At 50.4% G+C, this 6,000-nt stretch overlaps 1 protein-coding gene across 4 annotated transcripts in view; it reads left to right on the top strand.

Annotated features, from left to right (window-relative positions):
* The first annotated feature begins 3,691 nt into the window (after window positions 1-3,691).
* The window catches only part of Sox13 (SRY-box transcription factor 13), a 51,983-nt gene continuing 49,674 nt past the window's right edge, over window positions 3,692-6,000 (top strand). For all 4 annotated transcript variants that reach the window (XM_041648945.1, XM_041648944.1, XM_041648943.1 and 1 more), the window contains exon 1: window positions 3,692-4,267. The gene's annotated coding sequence lies outside the window, so the exon portion shown is untranslated. The remainder of the gene's footprint in view (window positions 4,268-6,000) is intronic.

Genomic DNA, 6,000 nt, shown 5'->3' with positions numbered 1-6,000 from the left:
TTTTGATGACAAATCCATCTAGACTCTGGTAACGCCATTAATCTGACAAGCACCACACAAAGATCAGGTTTGGACTGCACACTGCTCAGGACATCTTCAAAGCAGCTAGCTGAGATGGTCCAGCCTCACAGACTACTCCAGCCAGGACTTAAGATAAGCTCTGCACTTCCCCATCACACCACAGCTGGACAACAGCTGGCTCTCCCAGGACTTGACAATTATCTCAGTTTCGTCAGGGTCCCCTAAAGATGCCATCGTCCCCAAATAACAAGAAGTCATTTTAAGGATAAGATGCCCACATTCCCAAGAGGTGGGATGAGTGGGTTTTGGTCATTCAGTGGGTTATAGATGTTTGTCATTGTGTAGGGGTGTTAGTTGCTAGCTATTATTGGTCATGGTTAGAGAGGAAACTAACAAAAGAGGTTAGATTCAGGAATCTCTATGAAAAGAGAAAAAGAGGGGTATAGGACTAACAGGATAAAAGGAGAGATTATTGAATTTACTTTTATACTAAAAAGCAACTACTAGTCTCAAATATTTTACTTTGGATAGATTTTTTTTATATATTTTATTTATTTATTATGTATACAATATTCTGTCTGTGTGTATGCCTGCAGGCCAGAAGAGGGCACCAGACCTAATTACAGATGGTTGTGAGCCACCATGTGGTTGCTGGGAATTGAACTCAGGACCTTTGGAAGGGCAGGCAATGCTCTTAACCACTGAGCTATCTCTCCAGCCCTTTGGTATAGATTTTTATATATTGATACAAATTTAAGGTTATTTTTGTTATAATATACTTATGTTTCTGTTCTTATTTAAGGTATGGTACCTATGAAACTCATTTTAAAATAAAATGTAAAGTTCTAGTCCTTGAAAGGTATGATTACAAACTGTTTAGGATAATTAAAAAAATTAAGGCTAGGCAAGGTGGTAGTGGCTCAGGCTTTTAATCGCAGCACTTGGGAGGCAGAGGCAGGTGGATCTCTGTGAGTTCAAGGTCAGCCTGATCTACAGAGTTAGTTCCAGGACAGGCTCCAAAAGCTACAGAGAAACCCTGTCTTAAAAAAAAAAAAAAAAAAAAAAAAGGTTAGTAGTTGGTAATCTATAACAATCAAACTTTGTAGTCATTTTAGGTATGTTTTCAGGGTTAAACATGTATGAGATAGATAGGTGGTCTTCAAACAATTCAGAGATCTACAGAACATGGCATTTAAGATGTTTTAATAACGTAAGGCTTTTCATGACAGTGAGATACATCTGCTCCTGGCAGCACCAATCTAATTCAGGAGAAGATGGTGGGCATCAAAGAACCTCCATGTGGAATTTGTTTTCATTGTGGAAAAGTTAACCACTGGACAAAAAACTGTCCTTGCCTCAACTGTGGACAATACGCTGCCTAAACTGAACAAGCAGAACACAAAGGAAGTTGTTGTAAGATATTTATAGTCTGATACATTTGAGAAAGCTTGCTATAGGAAGTTGACTGCTGGAGTTTTCCAAGATAAGATAGGTCAGTTCTTCAAAATTCCAGCTTCACAGAAAAGTCTGACAGATATCCTAGGCCTGTAGGCTGAAGATGGACGGCCCAGTGTTGCAGAGAAACCTTGACTGTCCTGGAAACCAGCTCTGTCTGTCATTTCTATAGTTTTGGATGTTGCATGCCCTGTTCTTCCTGTTTACTCAGGTAACATTTTATCCTTCTCTAGTCCCTGGTAGGGGGTGAGTACTAAATAGTTACATCATTTTCTTTGTTACCAAATTCAGAAAAGTAACCAACAAAAGAGGTGGAAGGTTTATAAAGTTGAGAGACATAAAAGCTTAAGTTGTTTATCTAAAAAAAAATGTTTTAAGGTCTAAAAAGGTTATTTTTAGGTTGATAATACAAATTATGATAGAAAGTAGTTTAGATATTAAACTTTGGATTCACCAAGATAGGATAGATAATGGAGTATTTTCTCCAAAATTGCCAAATACAAATGAACTGGACATTGTGAATGTAATTCTTCAATGGCAATTATTCTTGTTGCATATAGTTTTACTATGTGAAGAGTTAAAATCTTCCCTTTTTATTTGACAATACCTGATAATTGTTACAATTGTATAGTTCTTATTTTATATAGTTTTACTATGTTAGAGTTAAACCTTTCTTTTTTATTTAGACAAAAGGGGGGAAACATTGCATTCGGTCACTATAAAATCAGATCCTCAGTAGTTAATGTTGGCTTCTCCCATCGGCTTTCCCATACCCTAGCCCTACCTTAGCTCACGCCTTCATCCTTTTGATGCTGGTCACTGGCCTAGCTCTATACCTCTGGCTAGACTGACCTCATCAGAGGCTCATTTAGAACCCCCTTGCCTTTAATCACCCGACCGATAAACCACAATGTATTAAGGGCCTGCTCTTGGCCAAGTCCTATCTAGACACAGGGATCTAACCATGAACAAGAGGCATATCCCTGTCCTGCAGAGTTTACCATCCAGTGGGGTACACAGGCAAAAGGATTGGGGGGTGGGTTCTCAGAGCCCATGCATGGAGCTCATGGCCCTGATATGACTCCTTAGAAAGAATTCTTGAAGAGTTGATACCAGACTGAGACCCAAAAGGCAAAAGACAATAAAAGGACTTGTCATCAAGGCAGGAAATGGGGAGTGACGAAATGCAGTCCCTAGAGGGTTTGGGAACTTCCTGGCTGGCCATCCCCCATACAGATTCACAACTGGCATTCCTTCAACCTGCCCTACTCCCACAGGTCCCAAGACCCACTTCAGACGGTGGCCTCTCTAAGAGATTCCCATTCCAGTCCTTGGTGGCCTTAAGGCTTACCCTTCCTGAGTACTCTCGCATTTTCTAGAATTGTATTTGACCCATTCCTTCACAATAGGGGAATCCAGGAAGAGTTGCCAACTGCGTCCTTCATTCATCTTGGTGGTCCCAGGCACCTGCTTGGGTCAGGTCTGTTGTGGACATTCAATAAAAGGGCTGAATGGGGAGAACCCTTTCTTCATACACACCTTTGTTGGAGAGACTGAAAAATGACTGGGCTAGGGAGTGGTCAGAGATCTGTGGAAGCGGTCTCTCACAGATCAGGTCGGCTTAAAGCAGGTCTGTCCTCCCCCTCAGGCTGATTTCAAATGAAGACCCTCCTGCCTCAACTTCCCCAGTGTTGGTTAAACCAGCTGAGTCATGCCCAGCTTCAAGGACTGCTCTCAAGTATGGTGTTTTTAAAAAAATTCAGTCTTCAAACTGGGACAGGTAGAGTACACCTTTAATCCCAGCACTCTGGGGGCAGAGGCAAGACGGTTTCTGTGAGTCCAGCCTGATTTACACAGTGAGAAGAAAAAGAAAGTTCTATCTAGGCTCTCTGTTTTTAGAGGAGGCTGTGAGCAGGACAAACAACTTCCCTGGGCTTGTTCCAAGGAGTGAGAATTTTCTATAGCAACTCTCAAACCTGGGTCGAGGGAGTGGGCCGAATTCATCTTCTTTCTCCTATTTTGTTTACTCAGAGATCACTGCATCTCCATTGGCCTCCGCTCCGGAGAACCTCCGCGGTCCCCTTCTCAGCACAGGTCTCCAGCTGTTGAGGCCTGGCTGGACCAGCTGCTGGGAGGAGGAAAAAACTCGGTCCCTCCCTCCTTCTCCATCTCCCCACCCTCCCTCCTCCCCCGCCTGCTCGCGCCCTCCCTCCCTTTCTCCTCCGCGGCTGTCGGGTGGCTTTCGCAGAAGCGAGTGGCGAGCGCCCTGCTCCAGTCCGGGCTGGGAACTGAAGTGTCGGAGCGGTGCTCCTGGAACCCGAGCTCCGGAGCGGCCGGCGCGGGTCGAAGGCCGGGGCGGCGCGCTCAGCTTCAGAGGCTCTGGCTCTGGACCGAGCGGGCTCGGAACTGCGCGGAGGGGCGGAACGCACTACCCGCCGGCCTGGCCCGCGCAGCAGCGGGGAGTCCGGGAGCCGGAGCGCGGAAGGCAGCACGGCGGCGGCCAGCCGGGGGCAGAGGGCAGAGTGCCGAGCGGCCTGGCTCGGCGAAGGGCGCCGCCCGGCCCGGCCTCAGCTCGGAGCCCACGACAGTGGCCAGCGGAGCCCGGCGGGCCGCGGGTCCTGAGCGCCTCCAGCCCACGGCGGGGGGCGTGCCTCCGCCTGGCCGCGCCGCCCCGCTGCCCGCCGCGTTGCCCGGGCATGTGAGCGGGAAGACCAGGCTGCTGGCCGCCGGGACGTACGGAGCAGGAGCCGGAGCGCGGAGCTGCGACCCCGGGCCAGCGCCTGACCGATTAGTAAGTGCGCCCCTCCGCTACGCGCGCCCCTCTCCCCAGCCTCGCGAAGTTTGACACGCGCGGCCCCGCGTTCCTGGGGACACGCTGGCTCTCTTCCGCCCGACTTTCCATCTTAGGCAAAGTTTTGCCAGGCGAAGCCGATCCTACAGGACCCCTCACAATGCCGTCCGGTGGCGCCGCGCTGACCCGAGTCCTTTTGGAGAGCAGTGGCTGCGAGCGGTTGGGGGTTGCGTGCGCGCGCCGCGCGAGCTGGGCTTAGGGAGTCTTCTGCCCGCCTGCCCTCTGCGACCCGCCGCCTCTAGGTCTTTCTCCTCCAGCCTGACCAACCCGCCCAGTTTTAGCATTTCCAGTCGGTGCTTAGACGTCCGGTGCGCGCCCCGCGTGGGGCTTGGGTGGTAGCGACGCGGAGCTCCGGTTCCTGGGTACGTGGGCCGCTGGGGTCCAGCGCGCACCCTTCCCACGGCTCGGGTTCATTCCCCGCGGACCAGTCGGGCGCCGCCTCCCGTTTTTCTGCCGTTGCTGCTCTTGTTCTCTCTCCACGCTAGCCTGCTCCTTGCCACCCCTGCCTCCCACGGTGGGGTGTCGGCGGAGCGCCTTTCACCCCGTTTTTCAAGGCAGAAATAAATTGAACACAGAGCTGGTGGGATGAGGAAGGAGGTGGTCGCTTAGTCCCAACGGTTCGCCATTGTTTTCCCACCCCACGTTCGGTACGTAAACACACACTCACGCGAGTGTATTTGTGTGTGCATGCGTGTGTGTGCACGCGCCGGCTGCGGCTGCCTAGATTCCCCAAGAGCTCTAGGGTCGCCCGCGAGATCTACCAGCAGCCAGCTTAGATGTCCTAGCAGGACATTGCTTGGAGCTGGGGGAGAGGGACGCGAGAAGTGGGAGTTGCCCCAGAGTCCTTGGCGGAGTCGAGAGTCTGGCTTGGGCTGGAAGTGAATTTTGAACTTAAGCCCTGGACCTTTCCGGGAGGACCCCGGGCGCTCGAGCGGCGGATCCCGCCTGGGAGGGTCCCCAGCAGCTGGCGCTCTTGGCAGCGATCTCCGTGACAAGGGCTTGGAGGAAGCCGAGGAGTTTTCCTGGGAAGTTTGCTTTAGCTCTGTGGGAATTTCCGGGCCCGGCGCCCCCGCGCTGGCGGAGGGGTCTGACCTACAGCAGTCAGAGATGCTGCTGCCGCTCGGAGCTGGGTTTCCTGAGACTCTGTTTCCAACCACTTCATGCCTTTTCCTCTCTGAGTGCTGGGTGGGATTCAGTACGCTTGGGTCTTGTTGCTCAGCGAGAGGGGCCACTTGAATTTGGCGATTTCCAAACATCTTCTGTACTTTCTCCAATTATAAAGGGCGGATTGTGCACCTATCTTTGAAACTGGCGTATGTTAATGGTTTGGAGGATGCTGTTTGAAAGATGTTAACCTGTACCACCGAGAGCCAGATAACCTAGTAGTTAGAACCAGAAAGCTGGAGTTGTACACACCGGCGCAGCCGCTGGTGGTGCCGCTCAGTATATAGGCAGTTTAACACAACTTTCTTGCTCAGGTTACTTATCTGTAAAATGTGGTTAAATTCTGACAATATCCACCTCGTGGGGGTCGTCTTGAAGACGAAAAGTCTTAGTATAGTCTCAGAACTCTGTGCAAGTAAATGCTAGGTGTTTGTTAACTGTTGGGTTCGGAGTGTAGCTTAGTGGTAGAGCGCTAGCCTGACGTGCAGGAAGTCCTGAGTACCAGTATG

The sequence above is a fragment of the Microtus oregoni genome, unplaced genomic scaffold (genome assembly GCF_018167655.1).
Source record: "Microtus oregoni isolate MIOR12 unplaced genomic scaffold, Mior012 000003F_ref0000135, whole genome shotgun sequence".
In the NCBI taxonomy this organism is placed as follows: Eukaryota; Metazoa; Chordata; class Mammalia; order Rodentia; family Cricetidae; genus Microtus; species Microtus oregoni.
This window is presented reverse-complemented; position numbering and strand designations above follow the sequence as displayed.